This window comes from Danio rerio, chromosome 4 (assembly GCF_049306965.1).
Source record: "Danio rerio strain Tuebingen ecotype United States chromosome 4, GRCz12tu, whole genome shotgun sequence".
NCBI lineage: Eukaryota > Metazoa > Chordata > Actinopteri > Cypriniformes > Danionidae > Danio > Danio rerio.
Window position 1 is genome coordinate 8,028,686 of NC_133179.1, and position 18,681 is coordinate 8,047,366.

An 18,681-nucleotide genomic window follows, 5' to 3' on the forward strand; every position below is an offset into this window, starting at 1 on the left:
TGAATCCACAAAGTCATATGACAATATTACCTGGTATTATTAAATAATATTGAATAATTTATACTAAACAAAATCATTTTTATGTATTTAAATGCATTATCAGCCATATTTTTTGAATAATAATAAGTAAATAAATGCTAAATCATTTTTATTTATTTAAATGCATTATCAGCCATATTTTCTGAATAATAATAAGTAAATAAAGGCTAAATCATTTTTATTTATTTAAATGCATTATCAGCCATATTTTCTGAATAATAATAAGTAAATAAATGCTAAATCATTTTTATTTATTTAAATGCATTATCAGCCATATTTTCTGAATAATAATAAGTAAATAAATGCTAAATTATTTTTGTAATGTATAGAATATTTAATTTATTTACTTAAATGCATTAATTTATTCATTTTAGCCAGATCACGGGCAAAGCATGTGGAATAATTGAATGTGTAGTATAGTATTAGTATAGATAAAAGCCAATCATTTAATTATTTAGGATCATAAACCATTTTTTTATTATATTAAAGTCGTTCCTTCTTTTACCTTCACCACAGCAGAATGAACCGCCAACTACTCTGGCATATGTTTTACACATTCCCTATTATAGTAAATTAATTAAAAAAATTAAAAAAATTAAAAATAAGCAGTAGTGTAACTCACACACTTCACCACATGATGGCGATCAGAGAAGTTCCTCTATTTCAGTCAATGGAAAAATAAACTGCATTAGTGTAATACACAAACTTCACCACATGATGGGGATCAGAAAAGTTTCTCTGTTTCAATCAATGGAAAAACAAGCATCAATAGTGTAATTCACACAACTCACCACATGATGGCGATCTGAAAAGATCCTCCATATCAGTCAATGGAAAAACATCGGCAGTGTAATTCAAATAATTCAACACAGGAGGGCAGCAAACAGGCTCAGTTTTGTCTCCGCTCCACTAGACGGGGGAAGAGGGTTTCAATGACAACAACAACAACAACAACAACAACATGGGGCTCGATGACAGACGCAACAACACGTGCAGATTGTTTTTAATACAGTTCCTGCAAATGACAGCTATCAAAATCACTCATAACATGCAGTGGATGCAAAGACAATGCAGCTGTCAAGCACCACCGGTAAGTAACTTTAAGCTTAAAGAGAATTTCTGTTGGGTGAAATGAGCAACACTGGTCAGTTCCTAACCTTATAAGTTCATTGTTTTTATTCGTCGATCTGATGATGATCATGTTAATATTGAGGTAGGGCTGGTTTTATATTCGCACATTCATTCAGTGACAGCTTGTGGCATGCTCCCTACACTGTTTACTGCTTGTTTTGCTTGATATTGTTTATTGTTTACCATGGTACTTTCAATAGTCGGCCTGAAATCACGTAAATATGACTTCAAAACAACATTAGCACTATTTATCTGACCTTAAACAATGTTGTACTTTGTTAATCATTGGCTGCTAATATGATTTCACTACTTGGAAAATGAAATTATCTATATTATTAGGTGGAAAGTCAGAATGTGTGAATGCATTAAGCTAAAGTTGGTTTTATATTCACACATTCCTTCAGGGACAACTTCCGACATGCTCCATGTATTGTTTACCATAGAGGTAATTTTGGTTTTATATTCGGATATTCAGACATTCTACTTAATAATACAATTTCAGAAAAGTATTCTTTGCATATTCCAAATAGGGAAATCATATTAGCCGCAAATGACCATCAAAGTACAGCATTGTTCACAGTGAGTTAGTGTTAATGTTGTTTGAAAGTCATAATCGCATGCTAATTCCTACTGAATATTCATGGTAAACAATATAGAGACTGCTAAATAAATGAATGTGTGAATATAAAACCAACTTTACCTCAATTTGTAGTCTGAAATCACATGTAAATATGACTTCAAAACAACATTAGCACTATTTATTTGACCTTAAACAATGTTGTACTTTGATGACCATTGGCTGCTAATATGATTTCACTATTTGAAAAATGAAATTATTAATATTGTTAATCAATATATAAGTTTTAAATATATAACTTCACTGACAACTTCCGACATTCTCCAAATATTGTTTACCATGATACTGTGAATATTCGGTCTGAAATCACATGTAAATAGGACTTCAAAACAACATTGGCACTATTTATTTGACGGTAAAGCGATGTTGTACTTTAATAGTCATTGCCTGCTAATAAGATTTTAATATTTGGAACTTGCAAAGAATGATACATCTGGCATGCAAAGAGGCATATATCTGCACTAAACCTTCACCACGCATTCAATTATTCCATTTGCTTAGCCGTTGATTATCTGGCTAAATTAAATAAACTAATGAACTAATTTATTAATTATTAAGTAAATTAAGTATAAATATATTCTATAAATTTTCCCAGAGATGGGTTGCGGCTGGAAGGGGCATCCGCTGCGTAAAAACTTGCTGGATAGGTTGGCGGTTCATTCCGCTGTGGCGACCCCGGATTAATAAAGGGACTAAGCCGACAAGAAAATAAATGAATGAATGAATGAATGAATGAATGAATATTCTATAAATTACAAAAAAAAAGTTAATTTAACTTAGTTGGTTTTATATTCGCACATTCCTTTAGAGGCAACTTGTGTTATGCTCCATATACTGTTGACCATGGTAATAAATACAAATAAATTAACAAATGTACTAATTATTAAGTAAATTAATTATAAATGTCTTCTATAAATTTTAAAAAATAAAGTTAATTTAAATGATTTTGCATTTATTTATGTATTATTATGTAGAAAATATTACTGATGATGCATATGAATAAATACATGATTTTGTGTGGTAGAAAGTATTCAATATTATATAATAATACAAGCCAATTATGTCATGTTACTTTATTACATTAATATTATATAAATACTTACTGTTTTTTTAAATGCTGCATATTCCTAAAAAAATCTATTTAACGTAAAGTTTAAATTAAAATTTTAATTGCATTTCACATGAATGTAGTTTATATTAAAGTACGATAGAAGCATTAAAGTTAAAGGTTACTGTAGACTTGGTTTCATTTACAAATTCATCTATAGTTATTGTGTATTATTTATATTGATCATAAACCGTTATCTGAAATAAAACTTTGTCATATTATAAAGTACAATAATACGCAAGACATATGCTTGTGTTTTTTTATTGCCGTTGTGGTAATCTTACTGTCGATATTATAATCTAGTAGACTGATGTTTGTTTAAATTTGTTGTCAGTTGTGTGAAGCTCTGATTTTTTTTTAATTTATAAGTGTATGTCATTGTTTATAAATTAATTGTTATATATAACTGATTCTTTCAATACTATTTGGGGTTAAGGGTATGTTTATTTACAGATACAAGCAAAGTGGACAGTACAACTAGACAGATAAGGGGTATATCCCGAAGTATGCTAATAGGACTTTTAATTTGCCAGTAACCTGAGTTAAGTGCTTCCGGTGAACTGAATGTCATCACAAAATCTGTGCGTTTAAGGTCTGTTTTCTTTAAAAAGTCAGCGATCTCCACTGGCTGAGTGATATCTGATATAAAGTGGGTCTCAGGTTGCACAAGAAGCACTGCTTTAAATTACATATTCCCCACCATGTCTTTAAAATAAGAGCATTTGTTTTACCACAGTATATTCAATGGAGCTTCTGCGCTAGCCTGCCGATTCTGAGGGGTGCGTGCGAGTGAACAGCTTTATGTCTTGTGTTACGCTTGAGCAACTAAATGCATTCCAAAGTCTATTTAACTGATTGTATTTTAATGACATTACAACATCCATGCTGTTAAAGGAGTCGTATAAAATGGAAAAAACTCACAATAACAGGTCGCCGGAAGTTTATCAGCATTAGAACACCAGCTCAGCTTTTACCCTATTGGATGTAATGATAGCTAATTATCTACAGGTGAAACTTCTAACTTGTTTGTGTGTTTTGTCATTTACCAAACATTTCGGTTACCATCATTGTCTTTATGGAGGGTCACTTCTCTATTTGTATAACTGTCTACTGTTAGACTTACTATGCAATATGTGTCAATAGAGTAGATTTGCAATGGTGTAATTCACCAAAATCTCCACATGAGGGTGATAGTTTGAATTTCATTATTTTAAATTGGCAGCAGTGCAGTTCACAACAATCACCACAGGAGGGCGAATATTAATTATATTTTAATTTATATAGTAATTAAATACATAAGTTTTAGTATAAATTAAATTCATTATATTTGCAAAAGTGTAGTTCAGAGAAACCTCCACAGGAAGGCGCATAATTTGATACATATGTATATTTGTATATTTGTCTATTGTTAGATCAGATATTCAGTGTGTGTAATAATGTGTTGATTTGTGTGTCGACTCTACAGGATCAGTGAAGTGTTGTGGACTGTAAGTCTGTTGAACAGAAGCAGAGACGAGTGGACAGACACTGACTGTACTGATGATGATCATCTGCTGCTGCACAGGTGATGTAGATCATGTGTTGTCTTACCCTAATTACGTTGGTTACCATCAGTTACTTTGTGGAGGGTCACTCCTCTAGAAAGCAAATGATGGTAAACGAAACAGGTGAGGAAGGTTCAAAGATTTTCATTACATATACATTTTATTTTTTTCCAGCAGTAATGAAGTATAACCCCTGCTGGACATGGCTCCGGAAGCTCCAGGGGGAGACCGAACTGGTATCCCCACCTCTCCAGGCACAACTCACTCACTGTGCACTCATATTGCAAAGATCCGGCTGGGATCGATCCAGCAACCATTAAAGTCATGGGGCAGCGATCTTACCACAGAGCCACTGATCTCCTGTCTGGATGCCTGCTGGAATTTATGTCACTGCTGACCTGTTTCAATAAAACAATATATACGTCAGAATTGAACTCTTGTCTTTATGAGTCTCTTCCTCAGAGAACTTGTGTTTATTCACTCATCCACTTAATTTCACCTTACTGTTCATAAGTTGTGTCTGTGTTGTATGAAAACACTGTAACGTCAGCATTGAGGTTGATAGAAGTGGGATTTAAACCCATGACTCCATCTCAGCAACACTGTGACTTTCTACTTTAAAGTCTAGTGATCATGAGCTCTTGGTGAATAAAATGAACTCAGCTGAATATTAGTCATAGTGAGGTTTGAACCCGGGTCTCCTTGTTTGAGGCTCCACACTTTAGGACTTGAGCCACTGAGTCTAGACAGTGAAGTAAGTATCTGAATGGGGCTTTATCACTAATTTCACCACGACCAAGGTTTGGCAAATTTCTTTGTAATTTGGCCCACGGAAAACCTGTCACCAAATGTCAAACCCAGTGGCTCAGTGGATGAGCGTTCGACTGCCATACAGATGAATGAAGGATCGTATCCCGCATCTCTCTTTATGAGTCTCTTCCTCAGAGAACTTGTGGTTTAATCACTCATCTTTGGGTTCACATACTGCTCTGTTTGAACTGTTCGGATGCTGTTGATGAACATAATGATGTCAAGATGGACACCAGCCAAAGTGAGGTTTGAACCCGGGTCTATTTGATTAAAGATCAACACTTTATGAACTGAGCCACTGAGTCCAGACAGATAACCTCGAGTCAGAATGAGGCTTTATCACTGTTTTCATCATGACCAAAGTATGACAAATATTTCTTTCTAATTTGGCTCACAAAACAACCATCACCAGATGTCAAGCCACATGGCTCAGTGGATGAGCCTTAGACTGCCATACAGGAGACATGGGTTCTAACCCAACTATTGCTTACTTTACTGTCACTTGCTGGGATTCAGTCAGACAAAGAGGCCCAAAGAGCATGAAAGCCATGATGGGCTAGTGGATGAACATATGGTTGCGGAGGACAAGGTTACGGCAGAGGCCTGGGTACGAAACCCACCTCGATGTGTGGCTCACACCAACGAAAGTACAAATAGCAAGGAAATTACGAGGCGGGGGAACACAAACATAACAATACTTTGTTTTTTTCTGATTATCTCAGCAGTAAAAAGCAGCAGCAGTTCTTGGATTTGAACCCAGGTGTGCTGTGACAGCTTCAGATGTCATGATGTGTGCTCTGACCACTACACCATCACCACACACATAAACCCACATTTCTTTCTCCAATGGGAGGATAACCACATTCTACACATTTTGAAAAAAAAAATTAAATAAACACAAATAATTCATATCAAATGTAAATTATTTTAAATAAATGTAAACTGCATCATATGCGAATATATTATTATATTTCACTATTCAAAATGTGGAAAACATGCTTATTCTTCAATCAGACACATAAACATGTTTCAAAATATCTTACAGCTGCTTGTGGGGCTTTAAATGTCACTAAACACAATTAAACACTGGAAAATATCATCATTTACTTCTAAAGTCTCCTCATACTGTACTGATGACTCTACACCAAATCTGGCCAATCACATGCTCTCCACAGAAAGTCCCTCCCCCAACAAACACGCGACAGAGCAGCAGCACAACAAACACACTTTCTGGACTCTCTACTGGAAATATGAGCTCATAAATACCTTTCCTGGAGCTGTGAATCCGCCTGGATGTGGAGGAGCGTGTGGAGGAGCGTCAGCTGTTGAGCGCAGCTCAAAGATCTGCAGCAGAAACACAACAGACACACGTGTGTATCTTCACTGCTGCAGAGGAGAGAGAGAGAGAGAGCAATGACTGAACACAAACACTACAACAACATCACTACAAACTAAACCAACGAAGCAAAGTCCCTTACAGGTGAGTCGCGTTACTCTCCATTTCTGCACTTGGTGTGGCTTTTCTTCGCTGTCGGGCTGTAATATCTGCTGTTGACTGACATTATGAGTCTGTCACTGAGCTGTCATCTGCTGGAGCTCAACTTGATGCCAGTAAAACGGTGTACCTGTGCTGATCTGGTGTTGCTGTTGTCAAAGGTGTTCAGGCTAAAAGAGCAGCTCGCTGATTCCGCCTAGTGGAGCGAATGGGATCTGCGCTTTAAAGCGCACCCCTAACCCCACCCCTCACAATGACGTAACTAGCTCCATTGAGTGCAGCGTCTGACATTGTAAGTCTAATATATGCAGTCTCAGTTTGCAAATCCAAGTCTGCATGCAGATACTATTGGAGAAAGACTGACCAAATATGCCTCTTGTAGAATTCACAAGATTTTTTACATCCACTCATTGCGTTTTCATTCAGCAACAGAAGTACTCATAATTTAAAACTTATTGAACGGCTTAATACAATTTAGGATTAAAAATAAAGCAGCCAGTCATCTTTATAAGGCATTTAGTGAAGGAAATGTGTTCGTATTTTTGTTGGTAAAATTATCATTTGTGTCTGCGTCAATTAAATCTGTAAGCAATGAAGACATTCTGCATCCCCAATATAAGAGCTCGTCAAACAAGTTCTATGTGTCTTTATTGATGAGTGGCGCATTAATTACCTACAGGCTAATATTCAGGTTTCACATTACATTCGTATTGGTTTGATATTTCCACATTGTTAATCAAGCATTTGTGCTGAAGTTCAATATAAAGTGAGCACAAATAATGACCCATGAATGATTAGATGATTGAGTATGTGCTTTAATAATTATTTTGACATTGTTAGGAGGGAAATGAACAGTTGAGACCAAAACGACTGCTGTGTCAGATCAAGAGAAGACTCTGAGCCGCAGATTCAATGAAATTAAAATAATTTACTGGAGATAGTTTGTGGTTCTGCGGCAGGAGGGCTTCACACTGGCATTGAGTTCGCTGGTGGATCTCCCTGCCTTACAGTAAGACAGAAAATCTCTCCTGCATACAAAGAAAATTACTTTACAGAGAATTTAAACATAAAATAGAAAAACTCAGGAATCAGTTGTTTTAATCCACCAGGAATCCAGTTCCCCTCGAGAGCTCTCCATGACCTCTGACCTGGCTTGGTAGATGGGCCATTCTTCAACTACGGGCACTTTTAGCCTTGTGAAGTTGAGTAAAAAAACTTGTTCAAAATTAACGTAACATAGCCTCATAAGTTTAAACACTTTGTCTAGTTTGAAGATCTGTAAGAGGACAAACTCAGATAAGAAGAGAAACATTTTCTCCATCGTGAACTGAACAAATGTCAATTCCAGCACATCTCAATATACTGCTTATATTTGTAAATGACATAAATGATGGCAGTCAAACATTGTCTAAGATCATTTTTGTATCTAGTTTAACCAAATATTTCCACAATATCGATAATAATTATACATTTGTCAGTGAAATAAATTAGTTGTGTGCTGAATTGTACACCTGTCACACTCTAAAACTTAATATTAATTTGGTTAAGAGCTTATTAGAAAATAAATAAACTGAATTTGTATATTAAATAGAGCGTGAACTCATACATTGTGAATACACTTTATTGTGTGATGAGAACTTTTTAAATGTTTTTAATAATGTGTGTGGTGATGGAAATGACATTTCAACAGTTTATTGTGAAAATAATGAAAAATAGCTTCACCGATTAGCTTTGAATTGATACAAGCCATTCATATATACAAAACACTCTTATTTACCTTCATTTTGTTTTGGTTTTACATTTTTAAGTAGGTTTTATTGTTAGTTTGACAAAGAAAGAAGAATTTGAACAAAATTATATATATGTTTGGATATTTGATCAAAGGACATAAAAGTGCTCGTAGTTGAAGAATTACCCAGATCCTGAAAATAGAGATTTGACAGACACAGACGCTTCAGCTGAACACATCACTGCATTAGGTCATGTTTAACTTCAGTCACTGATCAAAATCATGTCAAAGATTAAAAACTGATTCAAATAATCATAATAATAAAGTCAACAAGAACAGATTTTGATCCTTCCTGAAACAGATGAAGACAGAAAACGACTCGCTTCAACAGGAAGCAGAACTGTGCTCACGATGACCTCAGTTTACTCAAGCCTCGCTGTCATTTGAAGATCTCCATAAAAACTGTGTGATATTTAGCATTTGATGATAAGACTCTATTTAATAATAATTACTTTTTAGTTTAAACCTCAAGACTTTCTGCTTCCTTTTACACATTAAAATGTTTCTGGTTGTCAGCATCAGTGGAAGAAAATACACAGAACTACAGCTGCGCCACACGAAGGTGAAATCTCAGTGCTTTACATTTGCTGTGCTGAAGTTCAGGAAAAACATCAGCACAATCTTTCAAATCAACTGAACTGCAAAGGTGTAATTCAGAAATATCTCCACAGGAGGGCGACATGTTTAAATTCACACTATTAGATATGCACTGGTGTCATTCACCAAAATCACCACACGAGGGCGAACATTTTAAATTCATCAAGTTCGCAGTGGTGTAATTCAGAAATATCTCCACAGGAGGGAGAAACCTTTATTATTTTAGAGCGGCAGCAGTGCAGTCCACAAAAATCCCCACAAGAGGGCGAATATTTTAAATTCAGTAGATTCAAGATTTGCAAAAGTGTAGTTCAGAGAAATCTCCACAGGAGGGCGCAATACTTGATACATATGTAATATTTGTCTATTTGTCTATTGTTAGATCAGATATTCAGTGTGTGTGTAATAATGTGTTTGTTTGTGTGTCGACTCTACAGGATCAGTGAAGTGTTGTGGACTGTAAGTCTGTTGAACAGAAGCAGAGACGAGTGGACAGACACTGACTGTACTGATGATGATCATCTGCTGCTGCACAGGTGATGTAGATCATGTGTGTGATTGGTTGTGTGTGTGTCTGTTCCACATGTCGGTTACCATCATTTGCTTTGTGGAGGGTCACTCCTCTACAAAGTAAATGATGGTAACCGAAACGGGTGGGGAAGGGACGAAGGTCCAGAATTTTTATACAGTTCATTTTAAATTTTTTTGCAGGGCTGTAAAGTATAACCCCTGCTGGACACGGCTCCGGAAGCTCCAGGGGGAGACCGAACTGGTATCCCCCCTTCTTCAGGCGCGCCTCACACTCACTCACCATTCACTCATATCGCAGAGTTCTGGCTGGCCTTGAACCAGCAACCCCTGAAGCCATGGGGCAGCGCTCTTACCACAGAGCCACAGATCTCCATGTCTGAGCACTTGCTGGAACTGATGTTGGACTGCTGACCTGTGTGTGAGCTGATTCAATAAAACAAGATATATGTCAGATCTGAACCCTTGTCTTTATGAGTCTCTTCCTCAGAGAACTTGTGTTTATTCACTCATCAACCATCATTAGTTTCACATCAGCGTCCATCATCTTGGTGAACATAATGAACTCAGTGGGACATTAGCCATGGTGAGGATTGAACCCGGGTCTCCTAGATTAAAGCTCACCACATTAAGACCTGAACCACTGAGTCTGGACAGTGAAGGAGAGGTCAGATTGGGGCTTTATCACTATTCTCATAACGACCATGGTTTGACACATGTTTCTTTGTAATTTGGGCCATGAAAAACCTTTTGCCAAATGTCAAACCCTGTGGCTTAAAGGGTGAGCGTTCGCCTGCTATTTAGAAGTGTGAAGGATCGAATCTCATTTCTGCCAGATCGAGATACAAGTCAGATTTGAACTCTTGTCTTTATGAGTCTCTTCCTCAGAGAACTTGTGTTTATTCACCCATCATGGGTTTCGTTCCATCATCAGGGGCTCCTGGTCAGTATAATGAGTTCAAGATGGACATTAGCCATAGTGAGGTTTGAACCCGGGTCTCCTTGATTAAAGATCAATAGTTTATGACTTGAGCCACTGAGTCTAGATGGTGAACAATGTTTCTGAATGAGGCTTTATCACTGTTTCCACCGTGACCAAGGTTTGACAAATTTCTTGGTAATTTGACTCACAAAACAACCATTACAAAAAGTCGAGCCCCATGGCTCAGCGGATGAGCCTTAGACTGTCATACAGGAGACATGGGTTCTAACCCATCTATTGCTTACTTTACTGTCACTTGCTGGGATTCAGTCAGACAAAGAGGCCCAAGGAGCATGAAAGCCATGATGGGCTAGTGGATGAACATATGGTTGCGGAGGACAAGGTTACGGCAGAGGCCTGGGTACGAAACCCACCTCGATGTGTGGCTCACACCAATGAAAGTACAAATAGCAAGGAAATTACGAGGCGGGGGAACACAAACATAACAATACTTTGTTTTTTTCTGATTATCTCAGCAGTAAAAAGCAGCAGCAGTTCTTGGATTTGAACCCAGGTGTGCTGTGACAGCTTCAGATGTCATGATGTGTGCTCTGACCACTGCACCATCACCACACACATAAACCCACATTTCTTTCTCCAATGGGAGGATAACCACATTCTACACATTTTGAAAAAAAAAATTAAATAAACACAAATAATTCATATCAAATGTAAATTATTTTAAATAAATGTAAACTGCATCATATGCGAATATATTATTATATTTCACTATTCAAAATGTGGAAAACATGCTTATTCTTCAATCAGACACATGAACATGTTTCAAAATATCTTACAGCTGCTTGTGGGGCTTTAAATGTCACTAAACACAATTAAACACTGGAAAATATCATCATTTACTTCTAAAGTCTCCTCATACTTTACTGATGACTCTACACCAAATCTGGCCAATCACATGCTCTCCACAGAAAGTCCCTCCCCCAACAAACACGCGACAGAGCAGCAGCACAACAAACACACTTTCTGGACTCTCTACTGGAAATATGAGCTCATAAATACCTTTCCTGGAGCTGTGAATCCGCCTGGATGTGGAGGAGCGTGTGGAGGAGCGTCAGCTGTTGAGCGCAGCTCAAAGATCTGCAGCAGAAACACAACAGACACACGTGTGTATCTTCACTGCTGCAGAGGAGAGAGAGAGAGCAATGACTGAACACAAACACTACAACAACATCACTACAAACTAAACCAACGAAGCAAAGTCCCTTACAGGTGAGTCGCGTTACTCTCCATTTCTGCACTTGGTGTGGCTTTTCTTCGCTGTCGGGCTGTAATATCTGCTGTTGACTGACATTATGAGTCTGTCACTGAGCTGTCATCTGCTGGAGCTCAACTTGACGCCAGTAAAACGGTGTACCTGTGCTTATCTAGTGTTGCTGTTGTCAAAGGTGTTCAGGCTAAAAGAGCAGCTCGCTGATTCCGCCTAGTGGAGCGAATGGGATCTGCGCTTTAAAGCGCACCCCTAACCCCACCCCTCACAATGACGTAACTAGCTCCATTGAGTGCAGCGTCTGACATTGTAAGTCTGATATATGCAGTCTCAGTTTGCAAATCCAAGTCTGCATGCAGATACTATTGGAGAAAGACTGACCAAATATGCCTCTTGCAGAATTCACAAGATTTTTTACATCCACTCATTGCGTTTTCATTCAGCAACAGAAGTACTCATAATTTAAAACTTATTGAACGGCTTAATACAATATAGGATTAAAAATAAAGCAGCCAGTCATCTTTATAAGGCATTTAGTGAAGGAAATGTGTTCGTATTTTTGTTGGTAAAATTATCATTTGTGTCTGCGTCAATTAAATCTGTAAGCAATGAAGACATTCTGCATCCCCAATATAAGAGCTCGTCAAACAAGTTCTATGTGTCTTTATTGATGAGTGGCGCATTAATTACCTACAGGCTAATATTCAGGTTTCACATTACATTCGTATTGGTTTGATATTTCCACATTGTTAATCAAGCATTTGTGCTGAAGTTCAATATAAAGTGAGCACAAATAATGACCCATGAATGATTAGATGATTGAGTATATGCTTTAATAATTATTTTGACATTGTTAGGAGGGAAATGAACAGTTGAGACCAAAACGACTGCTGTGTCAGATCAAGAGAAGACTCTGAGCCGCAGATTCAATGAAATTAAAATAATTTACTGGAGATAGTTTGTGGTTCTGCGGCAGGAGGGCTTCACACTGGCATTGAGTTCGCTGGTGGATCTCCCTGCCTTACAGTAAGACAGAAAATCTCTCCTGCATACAAAGAAAATTACTTTACAGAGAATTTAAACATAAAATAGAAAAACTCAGGAATCAGTTGTTTTAATCCACCAGGAATCCAGTTCCCCTCGAGAGCTCTCCATGACCTCTGACCTGGCTTGGTAGATGGGCCATTCTTCAACTACGGGCACTTTTAGCCTTGTGAAGTTGAGTAAAAAAAACTTGTTCAAAATTAACGTAACATAGCCTCATAAGTTTAAACACTTTGTCTAGTTTGAAGATCTGTAAGAGGACAAACTCAGATAAGAAGAGAAACATTTTCTCCATCGTGAACTGAACAAATGTCAATTCCAGCACATCTCAATATACTGCTTATATTTCTAAATGACATAAATGATGGCAGTCAAACATTGTCTAACATCATTTTTGTTTCTAGTTTAACCAAATATTTCCACAATATCGATAATAATTATACATTTGTCAGTGAAATAAATTAGTTGTGTGCTGAATTGTACACCTGTCACACTCTAAAACTTAATATTAATTTGGTTAAGAGCTTATTAGAAAATAAATAAACTGAATTTGTAAATTAAATAGAGCGTGAACTCATACATTGTGAAAACACTTTATTGTGTGATGAGAACCTTTTAAATGTTTTTAATAATGTGTGTGGTGATGGAAATGACATTTCAACAGTTTATTGTGAAAATAATGAAAAATAGCTTCACCGATTAACTTTGAATTGATACAAGCCTTTCATATATACAAAACACTCTTATTTACCCTCATTTTGTTTTGGTTTTACATTTTTAAGTAGGTTTTATTGTTAGTTTGACAAAGAAAGAAGAATTTGAACAAAATTATATATATGTTTGGATATTTGATCAAAGGACATAAAAGTGCTCGTAGTTGAAGAATTACCCAGATCCTGAAAATAGAGATTTGACAGACACAGACGCTTCAGCTGAACACATCACTACATTAGGTCATGTTTAACTTCAGTCACTGATCAAAATCATGTCAAAGATTAAAAAATGATTAGAATAATCATAATAATAAAGTCAACAAGAACAGATTTTGATCCTTCCTGAAACAGATGAAGACAGAAAACGACTCGCTTCAACAGGAAGCAGAACTGTGCTCACGATGACCTCAGTTTACTCAAGCCTCTCTGTCATTTGAAGATCTCCATAAAAACTGTGTGATATTTAGCATTTGATGATAAGACTCTATTTAATAATAATTACTTTTTAGTTTAAACCTCAAGACTTTCTGCTTCCTTTTACACAATAAAATGTTTCTGGTTGTCAGCATCAGTGGAGGAAAATACACATAACTACAGCTGCGCCACAGGAAGGTGAAATCTCAGTGCTTTACATTTGCTGTGCTGAAGTTCAGAAAAAACATCAGCACAATCTTTCAAATCAACTGAACTGCAAAGGTGTAATTCAGAAATATCTCCACAGGAGGGCGACATGTTTAAATTCACACTATTAGATATGCACTGGTGTCATTCACCAAAATCACCACACGAGGGCGAACATTTTAAATTCATCAAGTTCGCAGTGGTGTAATTCAGAAATATCTCCACAGGAGGGAGAAACCTTTATTATTTTAGAGCGGCAGCAGTGCAGTCCACAAAAATCCCCACAAGAGGGCGAATATTTTAAATTCAGTAGATTCAAGATTTGCAAAAGTGTAGTTCAGAGAAATCTCCACAGGAGGGCGCAATACTTGATACATATGTAATATTTGTCTATTTGTCTATTGTTAGATCAGATATTCAGTGTGTGTAATAATGTGTTGATTTGTGTGTCGACTCTACAGGATCAGTGAAGTGTTGTGGACTGTAAGTCTGTTGAACAGAAGCAGAGACGAGTGGACAGACACTGACTGTACTGATGATGATCATCTGCTGCTGCACAGGTGATGTAGATCATGTGTGTGATTGGTTGTGTGTGTGTCTGTTCCACATGTCGGTTACCATCATTTGCTTTGTGGAGGGTCACTCCTCTACAAAGTAAATGATGGTAACCGAAACGGGTGGGGAAGGGACGAAGGTCCAGAATTTTTATACAGTTCATTTTAAATTTTTTGCAGGGCTGTAAAGTATAACCCCTGCTGGACACGGCTCCGGAAGCTCCAGGGGGAGACCGAACTGGTATCCCCCCTTCTTCAGGCGCGCCTCACACTCACTCACCATTCACTCATATCGCAGAGTTCTGGCTGGCCTTGAACCAGCAACCCCTGAAGCCATGGGGCAGTGCTCTTACCACATAGCCACAGATCTCCATGTCTGAACACTTGCTGGAACTGATGTTGGACTGCTGACCTGTGTGTGAGCTGATTCAATAAAACAAGATATATGTCAGATCTGAACCCTTGTCTTTATGAGTCTCTTCCTCAGAGAACTTGTGTTTATTCACTCATCAACCATCATTAGTTTCACATCAGCGTCCATCATCTTGGTGAACATAATGAACTCAGTGGGACATTAGCCATGGTGAGGTTTGAACCCGGGTCTCCTAGATTTAAGCTTATTACTTTAAGACCTGAGCCACTGAGTCTGGACAGTGAAGGAGAGGTCAGATTGGGGCTTTATCACTATTCTCAGAACGACCAGGGTTTGACACATGTTTCTTTGTAATTTGGGCCATGAAAAACCTTTTGCCAAATGTCAAACCCTGTGGCTTAAAGGATGAGCGTTCGCCTGCTATTTAGAAGTGTGAAGGATCGAATCTCATTTCTGCCAGATCGAGATACAAGTCAGATTTGAACTCTTGTCTTTATGAGTCTCTTCCTCAGAGAGCTTGTGTTTATTCACCCATCATGGGTTTCGTTCCATCATCAGGGGCTCCTGGTCAGTATAATGAGTTCAAGATGGACATTAGCCATAGTGAGGTTTGAACCCGGGTCTCCTTGTTTAAAGATCAATAGTTTATGACTTGAGCCACTGAGTCTAGATGGTAAACAATGTTTCTGAATGAGGCTTTATCACTGTTTCCACCGTGACCAAGGTTTGACAAATTTCTTAGTAATTTGACTCACAAAACAACCATTGCAAAAAGTCGAGCCCCATGGCTCAGCGGATGTGCATTAGACTGCCATACAGGAGACATGGGTTCTAACCCAACTATTGCTTACTTTACTGTCACTTGCTGGGATTCAGTCAGACAAAGAGGCCCAAGGAGCATGAAAGCCATGATGGGCTAGTGGATGAACATATGGTTGCGGTGGACATGGTTACGGCAGAGGCCTGGGTACGAAACCCACCTCGATGTGTGGCTCACACCAACGAAAGTACAAATAGCAAGGAAATTTCGAGGCGGGGGAACACAAACATAACAATACTTTGTTGTTTTTCTGATTATCTCAGCAGTAAAAAGCTGCAGCAGTTCTTGGATTTGAACCCAGGTGTGCTGTGACAGCTTCAGATGTCCTGCTGTGTGCTCTGACCACTACACCATCACCACACACATAAACCCACATTTCTTTCTCCAATGGGAGGATAACCACATTCTACACATTTTGAAAAAAAAAATTAAATAAACACAAATAATTCATATCAAATGTAAATTATTTTAAATAAATGTAAACTGCATCATATGCGAATATATTATTATATTTCACTATTCAAAATGTGGAAAACATGCTTATTCTTCAATCAGACACATGAACATGTTTCAAATTATCTTACAGCTGCTTGTGGGGCTTTAAATGTCACTAAACACAATTAAACACTGGAAAATATCATCATTTACTTCTAAAGTCTCCTCATACTGTACTGATGACTCTACACCAAATCTGGCCAATCACATGCTCTCCACAGAAAGTCCCTCCCCCAACAAACACGCGACAGAGCAGCAGCACAACAAACACACTTTCTGGACTCTCTACTGGAAATATGAGCTCATAAATACCTTTCCTGGAGCTGTGAATCCGCCTGGATGTGGAGGAGCGTGTGGAGGAGCGTCAGCTGTTGAGCGCAGCTCAAAGATCTGCAGCAGAAACACAACAGACACACGTGTGTATCTTCACTGCTGCAGAGGAGAGAGAGAGAGAGAGCAATGACTGAACACAAACACTACAACAACATCACTACAAACTAAACCAACGAAGCAAAGTCCCTTACAGGTGAGTCTCGTTACTCTCCATTTCTGCACTTGGTGTGGCTTTTCTTCACTGTCGGGCTGTAATATCTGCTGTTGACTGACATTATGAGTCTGTCACTGAGCTGTCATCTGCTGGAGCTCAACTTGACGCCAGTAAAACGGTGTACCTGTGCTGATCTGGTGTCGCTGTTGTCAAAGGTGTTCAGACTAAAAGAGCAGCTCGCTGAATAAATAAATACTATTTAAATCAGGATCGGCAGAGAGGCAGGAATTAAACTCAGATCATCGAGAGCACAGTTTTGCTACATGTCTGTCTGTTTAACTAATTTTTAATGTTTAAAGCATATACTCAAACATCTAATCATTCATAAGTGATTAATTTTCTCACTTTATTTAGAGTTTCAGGGCATATTTTTGATTGACAGTGTAGAAATATCAAATAATTATCATTAAAATACGAAACAATTTTCAAAAAACTATTGATTTCAGGCTCAACATAAAAAATATTGTTGAATAAAATGTAAAACATAAACAAACTGATCAGTGAATGTCCGCTTGAACTGAGAAAATGTGACTTTAAACAGAGAGCAGCTGAAGCTGTATTGATTTGTTTTACTGTCTTTACTGCAGATGAAGTTGGTATGTGCTTGTCAAATAAACATTTCAGACGTTTCTATGTATGCTGCACAATTTTTATGTCAAATTTAAGAATTTGAGTCCTGAAGAATAAATAAATCAGTGGAGATGTCCAATAGCAGAGATTCACTGTGTTTGTTTACAGTCTACTGTGGACATCAGCTGATTCACAAACACATTCATATTATCCACATTCAGTGCACTGCTGAGTCCTCTGCCATTTTGATCTATATAAGAGTATTTTGTAGTCTGCTGAGTATAAGTGTGTACATACTACAAAATGCACATTTAAAAATAGTCAATCACTCGGCTATTACTGTAATCTTTCTGAAGTGAAAGAACTGCAAAACACTTTATTAAACACCAACAGTTGAAGCAGAGGTTGATATTAATTCTGCCTGTTTTATATCAGAGCTTCAAAATACAACAGAATAAATCTCCGCCGGTCTCTTTTGTTAAGTTTAATTATAATGTAGCCTAAATTTATCCATAACACAATAATGCAGGCCGCAAGTCAGATCACAGCTTACTCAAATTCATAAATATGGTTGATATGAACCTTCTGACTCTAGTCATATTTTATAGGAAAATAATGAGCATATTAAACTGTTTCTGGAGGTTTACCTAAACAAATCACAAACCTACTAAATATCAGAGAACAATTGAGCTTATTGAATCAATGCAGAATATGCAGCACCTCAGAATCATTCGATTTGCAAAGGTGTAATTCAGAAATATCTTTACACAAGCGTGAAACGTTTAACTTCATTATTTTATAACAGCAGCAGTGCAGTTTACAAACATCAGCACAAGAGTAATATATATTATAATATTTTAAACTCATAAGATTTGTTATGGTGTACTTCTGAGAAATCTCTAAACGAGGGCAATAAAATGTTGGTTGTCAGCAATAGAGGAGGAAAATACACATAACGACAGCTGCGCCACAGGAAGGTGAAATCTCAGTGCTTTACATTTGCTGTGCTAAAATTCAGAAAAAACATCAGCACAATCTTTCAAATCAATAAATCTG

At 37.4% G+C, this 18,681-nt stretch overlaps 1 long non-coding RNA gene across 1 annotated transcript in view; it reads right to left on the bottom strand.

Annotated features, from left to right (window-relative positions):
- LOC141381591 (uncharacterized) overlaps window positions 1-18,681 on the bottom strand; it is a 419,099-nt gene that overhangs the window by 38,431 nt on the left and 361,987 nt on the right. The window lies entirely within an intron of this gene.